This window comes from Schistocerca gregaria, chromosome 6, assembly GCF_023897955.1.
Source record: "Schistocerca gregaria isolate iqSchGreg1 chromosome 6, iqSchGreg1.2, whole genome shotgun sequence".
Lineage (NCBI taxonomy): Eukaryota > Metazoa > Arthropoda > Insecta > Orthoptera > Acrididae > Schistocerca > Schistocerca gregaria.
In genome coordinates, this window is record NC_064925.1 from 188,588,648 (window position 1) to 188,602,966 (window position 14,319).

Sequence of the window (14,319 nt, forward strand, 5' to 3'; positions counted from 1 at the left end):
GCGAAACTTGTGTAGTTGGCTGATGGTATTAGCAGCTGATGTGAGGCATGAGAGAGTGAGATTGCGAAAAAAAATGTGGAACGCTTCACGATTTTGCGTGTCATCCTTGCGCAGGGGCCATGCTAATCTTCTCTGTATCGTTCCAATTTTAGTATATGTACCGCCGAAGCGAGTACATTCGAGGAGCCCTCTGAAATTGTATATATAGTTATGGCGTCGCGTCAAACATGGTTCGGCTTGGACGTAGGTTTACACAGCTCTGGCGAGGAACACAAGGCCTGCCGAGTGCTAATTTGTGAACTAATTACTGCGAGGTGTCGTTCTTAGTAAGTGGCAGCTCTGTCAACTGTAGATTTGGCAGTTTTGGGTGTAAAACTTAGATCGTAGAGTCGTTTGCTCTCGCACCATCCACCCAGAGCAGCAGCAGTTTCACACAGCTGCCGCTAGGCGGCAGCAAGACGTGTTGGCAGCTATTGTCGCCATGTTCTCACATCCCGAGTTTAGTGTCTTATAGGCATACGTATGAAACACACTTCTCTAATGTGTGGGATAAATGACTCTGACTGGAGCAGGTAGCAGGTCTTCAAGACTCTCAAAACAAGCGAATATTTTGGCCAAACTGTCTTCACTGCTAACACAAATTGCATTACTCTTGCAGTGGTACTTTCTTACGATACCTATCGATTTAATTACAGAGTGCTCATATGCAATGCAACTTTTAACTCACACATCAAGTACAACACAAGAAGACACAGCCTGTGACCATGTAAATTACTGAGGAACTCCACAGAGACCAAGCATGGTTCTATTCATCCAATGGCGCCAGAAGACAATAGTGACTGCAAGAAGAGACACAGTAGCCTCACGAACCATTAAAAACAGCATTCGTATTGCACACTTTGAAACACAGCAGTGTAGGTCATTACTAGGGCATGGATGGGTTAATGCGACTTGTGTGAGATAGTAGTAGGAATGATGGACATAGTTCCGTTTTCAGTACAATACCAGGTGATATATTTGTGTTGATCCAGGTGTACACAGGGCAGGTCTACTTGACAACAGTGAAACACTGTGATTGAGGTGTGTGAATGAGCCTAAAATATCGAGGGGACATGTGGTAAGAGAAACCAGGTTAGCATTGTGTTAGTAGCTGTAGTTATGTTCCTGTGAAATGTCAATCAGCTGTAATCCAGGTTGGTGAATGTTGTTATTGCAGGAAGAATTGCTAGTGCAGAACAAAGAGTGATAGATTTAGTATTTGAAAGCAGTTAATAACTGAGTAGCTACTGGTGTCAATGTGACACAAACTGGTTTGTGATGTAGTTGTCTATTCCTGAAATCTTGAAGCTTGCTAGTGTTTTGTGTCTTGACTGGCTCTGTATCTGCTTATGTGGTAGAGCTTCTGTGTATGTAACATGATGAATATTGCATGCAGAGTTTGTCCAATCTTTCTCCTAGACACAGGATGAGAGGTGCATCAGCTGCAATTGTGAACACCATCGACTTGTATCACATTGATGGGATTCAAAGTGCTGTCAAAATAGTAGAGTCTCACATCTAAATGCTATATGTTAATATTAGCATACTGGTCTGCTGTCTAAACACTTCAGTGTTGTGGTATTCATTGGCTGACACTTTTGGAACTTATTTAAGTAACTGTATGTAATGGTAGATTGCCAGACATGTGGGAAAATACTTTGTGGGTCACACCAGTGAAATATGTACATGACATGCTGATTCACCACAGATTTGCAGTAATAGTTGGTTTTTAGGTGAAGGGCAGTGGCTTATTACACAGGCAGATATGCTTCAGTTAAGAACCTGATGAGGTGTCACCTGCAGTCTGTATTATGAGGCTGCAGCTGGATAGCAAGGCCACTAGGAAAGTTACTTGAAACATAATGTTAAATAAACTTCCTGTAAAGGGGTAGCTTGCACACTTAATCATGAAAGATACACCTTCCTTCACATGTTTGTTTATGCTGCTCAAACAATTATGGCATCAGCTGCAGCCATGAAGATGAATAAAGATAAATATTGTGGGTCTGTGTGCAGACAGTATGTGATAGTGGCTTACAGGCACCAGAAGCTTTGTAGGCGTTAGAGAAAAATAAATATTAGGTAATGCAAGCTAATTTTAGAGCGCTAGAGTGTATTTAAGCAGTAGTCTAAGTGAAAGTATGTGAGTGAGAAAGATTTGGAACATGCAGCTATCTTGTGTAAAGTTGGTGTAAGGTTTCCAAATGTTGTGTGTGGCAGTAGGTGTGTGTTATGAAATGACATGATTGAGACAGTAGCAAGAGATGCTGTGACAGCTGAGTGTGATACTGAGGAAGAGAAGAGGCTTTTGCCTGTGCTAGGCTTAGCCTGGCTGTGATTTGTGTTGAAGGGGTGCTAGTGACATGTACTTGTGGTTTTGGTGTGCTTGCTGACTTGTTATTAGAGTGACATTTTAGATGTGCATTGGTGATGTAAGGGATAGGTTTATTGCCAGTTTTGTCATGTTCTGTTGTGAATGAAAGAAAGTGGAGGAGAACTGCGTAAATGGAGAGCATAGTTTGTGACAAGTGGGTGCAGATATGAAGCGAAACTTGTGTAGTTGGCTGATGGTATTAGCAGCTGATGTGAGGCATGAGAGAGTGAGATTGCGAAAAAACATGTGGAACGCTTCACGATTTTGCGTGTCATCCTTGCGCAGGGGCCATGTTAATCTTCTTTGTATCGTTCCAATTTTAGTATATGTACCGCCGAAGCGAGTACATTCGAGGAGCCCTCTGAAATTGTATATATAGTTATGGCGTCGCGTCAAACATGGTTCGGCTTGGACGTAGGTTTACACAGCTCTGGCGAGGAACACAAGGCCTGCCGAGTGCTAATTTGTGAACTAATTACTGCGAGGTGTCGTTCTTAGTAAGTGGCAGCTCTGTCAACTGTAGATTTGGCAGTTTTGGGTGTAAAACTTAGATCGTAGAGTCGTTTGCTCTCGCACCATCCACCCAGAGCAGCAGCAGTTTCACACAGCTGCCGCTAGGCGGCAGCAAGACGTGTTGGCAGCTATTGTCGCCATGTTCTCACATCCCGAGTTTAGTGTCTTATAGGCATACGTATGAAACACACTTCTCTAATGTGTGGGATAAATGACTCTGACTGGAGCAGGTAGCAGGTCTTCAAGACTCTCAAAACAAGCGAATATTTTGGCCAAACTGTCTTCACTGCTAACACAAATTGCATTACTCTTGCAGTGGTACTTTCTTACGATACCTATCGATTTAATTACAGAGTGCTCATATGCAATGCAACTTTTAACTCACACATCAAGTACAACACAAGAAGACACAGCCTGTGACCATGTAAATTACTGAGGAACTCCACAGAGACCAAGCATGGTTCTATTCATCCAATGGCGCCAGAAGACAATAGTGACTGCAAGAAGAGACACAGTAGCCTCACGAACCATTAAAAACAGCATTCGTATTGCACACTTTGAAACACAGCAGTGTAGGTCATTACTAGGGCATGGATGGGTTAATGCGACTTGTGTGAGATAGTAGTAGGAATGATGGACATAGTTCCGTTTTCAGTACAATACCAGGTGATATATTTGTGTTGATCCAGGTGTACACAGGGCAGGTCTACTTGACAACAGTGAAACACTGTGATTGAGGTGTGTGAATGAGCCTAAAATATCGAGGGGACATGTGGTAAGAGAAACCAGGTTAGCATTGTGTTAGTAGCTGTAGTTATGTTCCTGTGAAATGTCAATCAGCTGTAATCCAGGTTGGTGAATGTTGTTATTGCAGGAAGAATTGCTAGTGCAGAACAAAGAGTGATAGATTTAGTATTTGAAAGCAGTTAATAACTGAGTAGCTACTGGTGTCAATGTGACACAAACTGGTTTGTGATGTAGTTGTCTATTCCTGAAATCTTGAAGCTTGCTAGTGTTTTGTGTCTTGACTGGCTCTGTATCTGCTTATGTGGTAGAGCTTCTGTGTATGTAACATGATGAATATTGCATGCAGAGTTTGTGCAATCTTTCTCCTAGACACAGGATGAGAGGTGCATCAGCTGCAATTGTGAACACCATCGACTTGTATCACATTGATGGGATTCAAAGTGCTGTCAAAATAGTAGAGTCTCACATCTAAATGCTATATGTTAATATTAGCATAGTGGTCTGCTGTCTAAACACTTCAGTGTTGTGGTATTCATTGGCTGACACTTTTGGAATTTATTTAAGTAACTGTATGTAATGGCAGATTGCCAGACATGTGGGAAAATACTTTGTGGGTCACACCAGTGAAATTTGTACATGACATGCTGATTCACCACAGATTTGCAGTAATAGTTGGTTTTTAGGTGAAGGGCAGTGGCTTATTACACAGGCAGATATGCTTCAGTTAAGAACCTGATGAGGTGTCACCTGCAGTCTGTATTATGAGGCTGCAGCTGGATAGCAAGGCCACTAGGAAAGTTACTTGAAACATAATGTTAAATAAACTTCCTGTAAAGGGGTAGCTTGCACACTTAATGATGAAAGATACACCTTCCTTCACATGTTTGTTTATGCTGCTCAAACAATTATGGCATCAGCTGCAGCCATGAAGATGAATAAAGATAAATATTGTGGGTCTGTGTGCAGACAGTATGTGATAGTGGCTTACAGGCACCAGAAGCTTTGTAGGCGTTAGAGAAAAATAAATATTAGGTAATGCAAGCTAATTTTAGAGCGCTAGAGTGTATTTAAGCAGTAGTCTAAGTGAAAGTATGTGAGTGAGAAAGATTTGGAACATGCAGCTATCTTGTGTAAAGTTGGTGTAAGGTTTCCAAATGTTGTGTGTGGCAGTAGGTGTGTGTTATGAAATGACATGATTGAGACAGTAGCAAGAGATGCTGTGACAGCTGAGTGTGATACTGAGGAAGAGAAGAGGCTTTTGCCTGTGCTAGGCTTAGCCTGGCTGTGATTTGTGTTGAAGGGGTGCTAGTGACATGTACTTGTGGTTTTGGTGTGCTTGCTGACTTGTTATTAGAGTGACATTTTAGATGTGCATTGGTGATGTAAGGGATAGGTTTATTGCCAGTTTTGTCATGTTCTGTTGTGAATGAAAGAAAGTGGAGGAGAACTGCGTAAATGGAGAGCATAGTTTGTGACAAGTGGGTGCAGATATGAAGCGAAACTTGTGTAGTTGGCTGATGGTATTAGCAGCTGATGTGAGGCATGAGAGAGTGAGATTGCGAAAAAAAATGTGGAACGCTTCACGATTTTGCGTGTCATCCTTGCGCAGGGGCCACACTAATCTTCTCTGTATCGTTCCAATTTTAGTATATGTACCGCCGAAGCGAGTACATTCGAGGAGCCCTCTGAAATTGTATATATAGTTATGGCGTCGCGTCAAACATGGTTCGGCTTGGACGTAGGTTTACACAGCTCTGGCGAGGAACACAAGGCCTGCCGAGTGCTAATTTGTGAACTAATTACTGCGAGGTGTCGTTCTTAGTAAGTGGCAGCTCTGTCAACTGTAGATTTGGCAGTTTTGGGTGTAAAACTTAGATCGTAGAGTCGTTTGCTCTCGCACCATCCACCCAGAGCAGCAGCAGTTTCACACAGCTGCCGCTAGGCGGCAGCAAGACGTGTTGGCAGCTATTGTCGCCATGTTCTCACATCCCGAGTTTAGTGTCTTATAGGCATACGTATGAAACACACTTCTCTAATGTGTGGGATAAATGACTCTGACTGGAGCAGGTAGCAGGTCTTCAAGACTCTCAAAACAAGCGAATATTTTGGCCAAACTGTCTTCACTGCTAACACAAATTGCATTACTCTTGCAGTGGTACTTTCTTACGATACCTATCGATTTAATTACAGAGTGCTCATATGCAATGCAACTTTTAACTCACACATCAAGTACAACACAAGAAGACACAGCCTGTGACCATGTAAATTACTGAGGAACTCCACAGAGACCAAGCATGGTTCTATTCATCCAATGGCGCCAGAAGACAATAGTGACTGCAAGAAGAGACACAGTAGCCTCACGAACCATTAAAAACAGCATTCGTATTGCACACTTTGAAACACAGCAGTGTAGGTCATTACTAGGGCATGGATGGGTTAATGCGACTTGTGTGAGATAGTAGTAGGAATGATGGACATAGTTCCGTTTTCAGTACAATACCAGGTGATATATTTGTGTTGATCCAGGTGTACACAGGGCAGGTCTACTTGACAACAGTGAAACACTGTGATTGAGGTGTGTGAATGAGCCTAAAATATCGAGGGGACATGTGGTAAGAGAAACCAGGTTAGCATTGTGTTAGTAGCTGTAGTTATGTTCCTGTGAAATGTCAATCAGCTGTAATCCAGGTTGGTGAATGTTGTTATTGCAGGAAGAATTGCTAGTGCAGAACAAAGAGTGATAGATTTAGTATTTGAAAGCAGTTAATAACTGAGTAGCTACTGGTGTCAATGTGACACAAACTGGTTTGTGATGTAGTTGTCTATTCCTGAAATCTTGAAGCTTGCTAGTGTTTTGTGTCTTGACTGGCTCTGTATCTGCTTATGTGGTAGAGCTTCTGTGTATGTAACATGATGAATATTGCATGCAGAGTTTGTGCAATCTTTCTCCTAGACACAGGATGAGAGGTGCATCAGCTGCAATTGTGAACACCATCGACTTGTATCACATTGATGGGATTCAAAGTGCTGTCAAAATAGTAGAGTCTCACATCTAAATGCTATATGTTAATATTAGCATAGTGGTCTGCTGTCTAAACACTTCAGTGTTGTGGTATTCATTGGCTGACACTTTTGGAATTTATTTAAGTAACTGTATGTAATGGCAGATTGCCAGACATGTGGGAAAATACTTTGTGGGTCACACCAGTGAAATTTGTACATGACATGCTGATGCACCACAGATTTGCAGTAATAGTTGGTTTTTAGGTGAAGGGCAGTGGCTTATTACACAGGCAGATATGCTTCAGTTAAGAACCTGATGAGGTGTCACCTGCAGTCTGTATTATGAGGCTGCAGCTGGATAGCAAGGCCACTAGGAAAGTTACTTGAAACATAATGTTAAATAAACTTCCTGTAAAGGGGTAGCTTGCACACTTAATCATGAAAGATACACCTTCCTTCACATGTTTGTTTATGCTGCTCAAACAATTATGGCATCAGCTGCAGCCATGAAGATGAATAAAGATAAATATTGTGGGTCTGTGTGCAGACAGTATGTGATAGTGGCTTACAGGCACCAGAAGCTTTGTAGGCGTTAGAGAAAAATATATATTAGGTAATGCAAGCTAATTTTAGAGCGCTAGAGTGTATTTAAGCAGTAGTCTAAGTGAAAGTATGTGAGTGAGAAAGATTTGGAACATGCAGCTATCTTGTGTAAAGTTGGTGTAAGGTTTCCAAATGTTGTGTGTGGCAGTAGGTGTGTGTTATGAAATGACATGATTGAGACAGTAGCAAGAGATGCTGTGACAGCTGAGTGTGATACTGAGGAAGAGAAGAGGCTTTTGCCTGTGCTAGGCTTAGCCTGGCTGTGATTTGTGTTGAAGGGGTGCTAGTGACATGTACTTGTGGTTTTGGTGTGCTTGCTGACTTGTTATTAGAGTGACATTTTAGATGTGCATTGCTGATGTAAGGGATAGGTTTATTGCCAGTTTTGTCATGTTCTGTTGTGAATGAAAGAAAGTGGAGGAGAACTGCGTAAATGGAGAGCATAGTTTGTGACAAGTGGGTGCAGATATGAAGCGAAACTTGTGTAGTTGGCTGATGGTATTAGCAGCTGATGTGAGGCATGAGAGAGTGAGATTGCGAAAAAAAATGCGGAACGCTTCACGATTTTGCGTGTCATCCTTGCGCAGGGGCCATGCTAATCTTCTCTGTATCGTTCCAATTTTAGTATATGTACCGCCGAAGCGAGTACATTCGAGGAGCCCTCTGAAATTGTATATATAGTTATGGCGTCGCGTCAAACATGGTTCGGCTTGGACGTAGGTTTACACAGCTCTGGCGAGGAACACAAGGCCTGCCGAGTGCTAATTTGTGAACTAATTACTGCGAGGTGTCGTTCTTAGTAAGTGGCAGCTCTGTCAACTGTAGATTTGGCAGTTTTGGGTGTAAAACTTAGATCGTAGAGTCGTTTGCTCTCGCACCATCCACCCAGAGCAGCAGCAGTTTCACACAGCTGCCGCTAGGCGGCAGCAAGACGTGTTGGCAGCTATTGTCGCCATGTTCTCACATCCCGAGTTTAGTGTCTTATAGGCATACGTATGAAACACACTTCTCTAATGTGTGGGATAAATGACTCTGACTGGAGCAGGTAGCAGGTCTTCAAGACTCTCAAAACAAGCGAATATTTTGGCCAAACTGTCTTCACTGCTAACACAAATTGCATTACTCTTGCAGTGGTACTTTCTTACGATACCTATCGATTTAATTACAGAGTGCTCATATGCAATGCAACTTTTAACTCACACATCAAGTACAACACAAGAAGACACAGCCTGTGACCATGTAAATTACTGAGGAACTCCACAGAGACCAAGCATGGTTCTATTCATCCAATGGCGCCAGAAGACAATAGTGACTGCAAGAAGAGACACAGTAGCCTCACGAACCATTAAAAACAGCATTCGTATTGCACACTTTGAAACACAGCAGTGTAGGTCATTACTAGGGCATGGATGGGTTAATGCGACTTGTGTGAGATAGTAGTAGGAATGATGGACATAGTTCCGTTTTCAGTACAATACCAGGTGATATATTTGTGTTGATCCAGGTGTACACAGGGCAGGTCTACTTGACAACAGTGAAACACTGTGATTGAGGTGTGTGAATGAGCCTAAAATATCGAGGGGACATGTGGTAAGAGAAACCAGGTTAGCATTGTGTTAGTAGCTGTAGTTATGTTCCTGTGAAATGTCAATCAGCTGTAATCCAGGTTGGTGAATGTTGTTATTGCAGGAAGAATTGCTAGTGCAGAACAAAGAGTGATAGATTTAGTATTTGAAAGCAGTTAATAACTGAGTAGCTACTGGTGTCAATGTGACACAAACTGGTTTGTGATGTAGTTGTCTATTCCTGAAATCTTGAAGCTTGCTAGTGTTTTGTGTCTTGACTGGCTCTGTATCTGCTTATGTGGTAGAGCTTCTGTGTATGTAACATGATGAATATTGCATGCAGAGTTTGTGCAATCTTTCTCCTAGACACAGGATGAGAGGTGCATCAGCTGCAATTGTGAACACCATCGACTTGTATCACATTGATGGGATTCAAAGTGCTGTCAAAATAGTAGAGTCTCACATCTAAATGCTATATGTTAATATTAGCATAGTGGTCTGCTGTCTAAACACTTCAGTGTTGTGGTATTCATTGGCTGACACTTTTGGAATTTATTTAAGTAACTGTATGTAATGGCAGATTGCCAGACATGTGGGAAAATACTTTGTGGGTCACACCAGTGAAATTTGTACATGACATGCTGATGCACCACAGATTTGCAGTAATAGTTGGTTTTTAGGTGAAGGGCAGTGGCTTATTACACAGGCAGATATGCTTCAGTTAAGAACCTGATGAGGTGTCACCTGCAGTCTGTATTATGAGGCTGCAGCTGGATAGCAAGGCCACTAGGAAAGTTACTTGAAACATAATGTTAAATAAACTTCCTGTAAAGGGGTAGCTTGCACACTTAATCATGAAAGATACACCTTCCTTCACATGTTTGTTTATGCTGCTCAAACAATTATGGCATCAGCTGCAGCCATGAAGATGAATAAAGATAAATATTGTGGGTCTGTGTGCAGACAGTATGTGATAGTGGCTTACAGGCACCAGAAGCTTTGTAGGCGTTAGAGAAAAATAAATATTAGGTAATGCAAGCTAATTTTAGAGCGCTAGAGTGTATTTAAGCAGTAGTCTAAGTGAAAGTATGTGAGTGAGAAAGATTTGGAACATGCAGCTATCTTGTGTAAAGTTGGTGTAAGGTTTCCAAATGTTGTGTGTGGCAGTAGGTGTGTGTTATGAAATGACATGATTGAGACAGTAGCAAGAGATGCTGTGACAGCTGAGTGTGATACTGAGGAAGAGAAGAGGCTTTTGCCTGTGCTAGGCTTAGCCTGGCTGTGATTTGTGTTGAAGGGGTGCTAGTGACATGTACTTGTGGTTTTGGTGTGCTTGCTGACTTGTTATTAGAGTGACATTTTAGATGTGCATTGGTGATGTAAGGGATAGGTTTATTGCCAGTTTTGTCATGTTCTGTTGTGAATGAAAGAAAGTGGAGGAGAACTGCGTAAATGGAGAGCATAGTTTGTGACAAGTGGGTGCAGATATGAAGCGAAACTTGTGTAGTTGGCTGATGGTATTAGCAGCTGATGTGAGGCATGAGAGAGTGAGATTGCGAAAAAAAATGCGGAACGCTTCACGATTTTGCGTGTCATCCTTGCGCAGGGGCCATGCTAATCTTCTCTGTATCGTTCCAATTTTAGTATATGTACCGCCGAAGCGAGTACATTCCAAGAGCCCTCTGAAATTGTATATATAGTTATGGCGTCGCGTCAAACATGGTTCGGCTTGGACGTAGGTTTACACAGCTCTGGCGAGGAACACAAGGCCTGCCGAGTGCTAATTTGTGAACTAATTACTGCGAGGTGTCGTTCTTAGTAAGTGGCAGCTCTGTCAACTGTAGATTTGGCAGTTTTGGGTGTAAAACTTAGATCGTAGAGTCGTTTGCTCTCGCACCATCCACCCAGAGCAGCAGCAGTTTCACACAGCTGCCGCTAGGCGGCAGCAAGACGTGTTGGCAGCTATTGTCGCCATGTTCTCACATCCCGAGTTTAGTGTCTTATAGGCATACGTATGAAACACACTTCTCTAATGTGTGGGATAAATGACTCTGACTGGAGCAGGTAGCAGGTCTTCAAGACTCTCAAAACAAGCGAATATTTTGGCCAAACTGTCTTCACTGCTAACACAAATTGCATTACTCTTGCAGTGGTACTTTCTTACGATACCTATCGATTTAATTACAGAGTGCTCATATGCAATGCAACTTTTAACTCACACATCAAGTACAACACAAGAAGACACAGCCTGTGACCATGTAAATTACTGAGGAACTCCACAGAGACCAAGCATGGTTCTATTCATCCAATGGCGCCAGAAGACAATAGTGACTGCAAGAAGAGACACAGTAGCCTCACGAACCATTAAAAACAGCATTCGTATTGCACACTTTGAAACACAGCAGTGTAGGTCATTACTAGGGCATGGATGGGTTAATGCGACTTGTGTGAGATAGTAGTAGGAATGATGGACATAGTTCCGTTTTCAGTACAATACCAGGTGATATATTTGTGTTGATCCAGGTGTACACAGGGCAGGTCTACTTGACAACAGTGAAACACTGTGATTGAGGTGTGTGAATGAGCCTAAAATATCGAGGGGACATGTGGTAAGAGAAACCAGGTTAGCATTGTGTTAGTAGCTGTAGTTATGTTCCTGTGAAATGTCAATCAGCTGTAATCCAGGTTGGTGAATGTTGTTATTGCAGGAAGAATTGCTAGTGCAGAACAAAGAGTGATAGATTTAGTATTTGAAAGCAGTTAATAACTGAGTAGCTACTGGTGTCAATGTGACACAAACTGGTTTGTGATGTAGTTGTCTATTCCTGAAATCTTGAAGCTTGCTAGTGTTTTGTGTCTTGACTGGCTCTGTATCTGCTTATGTGGTAGAGCTTCTGTGTATGTAACATGATGAATATTGCATGCAGAGTTTGTGCAATCTTTCTCCTAGACACAGGATGAGAGGTGCATCAGCTGCAATTGTGAACACCATCGACTTGTATCACATTGATGGGATTCAAAGTGCTGTCAAAATAGTAGAGTCTCACATCTAAATGCTATATGTTAATATTAGCATAGTGGTCTGCTGTCTAAACACTTCAGTGTTGTGGTATTCATTGGCTGACACTTTTGGAATTTATTTAAGTAACTGTATGTAATGGCAGATTGCCAGACATGTGGGAAAATACTTTGTGGGTCACACCAGTGAAATTTGTACATGACATGCTGATGCACCACAGATTTGCTGTAATAGTTGGTTTTTAGGTGAAGGGCAGTGGCTTATTACACAGGCAGATATGCTTCAGTTAAGAACCTGATGAGGTGTCACCTGCAGTCTGTATTATGAGGCTGCAGCTGGATAGCAAGGCCACTAGGAAAGTTACTTGAAACATAATGTTAAATAAACTTCCTGTAAAGGGGTAGCTTGCACACTTAATCATGAAAGATACACCTTCCTTCACATGTTTGTTTATGCTGCTCAAACAATTATGGCATCAGCTGCAGCCATGAAGATGAATAAAGATAAATATTGTGGGTCTGTGTGCAGACAGTATGTGATAGTGGCTTACAGGCACCAGAAGCTTTGTAGGCGTTAGAGAAAAATATATATTAGGTAATGCAAGCTAATTTTAGAGCGCTAGAGTGTATTTAAGCAGTAGTCTAAGTGAAAGTATGTGAGTGAGAAAGATTTGGAACATGCAGCTATCTTGTGTAAAGTTGGTGTAAGGTTTCCAAATGTTGTGTGTGGCAGTAGGTGTGTGTTATGAAATGACATGATTGAGACAGTAGCAAGAGATGCTGTGACAGCTGAGTGTGATACTGAGGAAGAGAAGAGGCTTTTGCCTGTGCTAGGCTTAGCCTGGCTGTGATTTGTGTTGAAGGGGTGCTAGTGACATGTACTTGTGGTTTTGGTGTGCTTGCTGACTTGTTATTAGAGTGACATTTTAGATGTGCATTGGTGATGTAAGGGATAGGTTTATTGCCAGTTTTGTCATGTTCTGTTGTGAATGAAAGAAAGTGGAGGAGAACTGCGTAAATGGAGAGCATAGTTTGTGACAAGTGGGTGCAGATATGAAGCGAAACTTGTGTAGTTGGCTGATGGTATTAGCAGCTGATGTGAGGCATGAGAGAGTGAGATTGCGAAAAAAAATGTGGAACGCTTCACGATTTTGCGTGTCATCCTTGCGCAGGGGCCATGCTAATCTTCTCTGTATCGTTCCAATTTTAGTATATGTACCGCCGAAGCGAGTACATTCGAGGAGCCCTCTGAAATTGTATATATAGTTATGGCGTCGCGTCAAACATGGTTCGGCTTGGACGTAGGTTTACACAGCTCTGGCGAGGAACACAAGGCCTGCCGAGTGCTAATTTGTGAACTAATTACTGCGAGGTGTCGTTCTTAGTAAGTGGCAGCTCTGTCAACTGTAGATTTGGCAGTTTTGGGTGTAAAACTTAGATCGTAGAGTCGTTTGCTCTCGCACCATCCACCCAGAGCAGCAGCAGTTTCACACAGCTGCCGCTAGGCGGCAGCAAGACGTGTTGGCAGCTATTGTCGCCATGTTCTCACATCCCGAGTTTAGTGTCTTATAGGCATACGTATGAAACACACTTCTCTAATGTGTGGGATAAATGACTCTGACTGGAGCAGGTAGCAGGTCTTCAAGACTCTCAAAACAAGCGAATATTTTGGCCAAACTGTCTTCACTGCTAACACAAATTGCATTACTCTTGCAGTGGTACTTTCTTACGATACCTATCGATTTAATTACAGAGTGCTCATATGCAATGCAACTTTTAACTCACACATCAAGTACAACACAAGAAGACACAGCCTGTGACCATGTAAATTACTGAGGAACTCCACAGAGACCAAGCATGGTTCTATTCATCCAATGGCGCCAGAAGACAATAGTGACTGCAAGAAGAGACACAGTAGCCTCACGAACCATTAAAAACAGCATTCGTATTGCACACTTTGAAACACAGCAGTGTAGGTCATTACTAGGGCATGGATGGGTTAATGCGACTTGTGTGAGATAGTAGTAGGAATGATGGACATAGTTCCGTTTTCAGTACAATACCAGGTGATATATTTGTGTTGATCCAGGTGTACACAGGGCAGGTCTACTTGACAACAGTGAAACACTGTGATTGAGGTGTGTGAATGAGCCTAAAATATCGAGGGGACATGTGGTAAGAGAAACCAGGTTAGCATTGTGTTAGTAGCTGTAGTTATGTTCCTGTGAAATGTCAATCAGCTGTAATCCAGGTTGGTGAATGTTGTTATTGCAGGAAGAATTGCTAGTGCAGAACAAAGAGTGATAGATTTAGTATTTGAAAGCAGTTAATAACTGAGTAGCTACTGGTGTCAATGTGACACAAACTGGTTTGTGATGTAGTTGTCTATTCCTGAAATCTTGAAGCTTGCTAGTGTTTTGTGTCTTGACTGGCTCTGTATCTGCTTATGTGGTAGAG

General features: G+C 42.2%; 6 non-coding genes across 6 annotated transcripts; all 6 read right to left on the minus strand.

Annotated features, from left to right (window-relative positions):
- Window positions 1-69: 69 nt before the first annotated feature.
- On the minus strand, window positions 70-176 carry LOC126279556 (U6 spliceosomal RNA). Its single transcript, XR_007551029.1, has one exon. It is a non-coding gene; the product is annotated as a U6 spliceosomal RNA (small nuclear RNA).
- A 2,477-nt stretch (window positions 177-2,653) lies between these two features.
- On the minus strand, window positions 2,654-2,760 carry LOC126279730 (U6 spliceosomal RNA). The gene has a single exon (XR_007551194.1). It is a non-coding gene; the product is annotated as a U6 spliceosomal RNA (small nuclear RNA).
- A 2,477-nt stretch (window positions 2,761-5,237) lies between these two features.
- Window positions 5,238-5,344, minus strand: LOC126279722 (U6 spliceosomal RNA). The gene has a single exon (XR_007551186.1). It is a non-coding gene; the product is annotated as a U6 spliceosomal RNA (small nuclear RNA).
- Window positions 5,345-7,821: 2,477 nt separating this feature from the next.
- LOC126279651 (U6 spliceosomal RNA) lies at window positions 7,822-7,928 on the minus strand. Its single transcript, XR_007551118.1, has one exon. It is a non-coding gene; the product is annotated as a U6 spliceosomal RNA (small nuclear RNA).
- Window positions 7,929-10,405: 2,477 nt separating this feature from the next.
- On the minus strand, window positions 10,406-10,512 carry LOC126279652 (U6 spliceosomal RNA). The gene has a single exon (XR_007551119.1). It is a non-coding gene; the product is annotated as a U6 spliceosomal RNA (small nuclear RNA).
- A 2,477-nt stretch (window positions 10,513-12,989) lies between these two features.
- LOC126279557 (U6 spliceosomal RNA) lies at window positions 12,990-13,096 on the minus strand. The gene has a single exon (XR_007551030.1). It is a non-coding gene; the product is annotated as a U6 spliceosomal RNA (small nuclear RNA).
- Window positions 13,097-14,319: the final 1,223 nt, after the last annotated feature.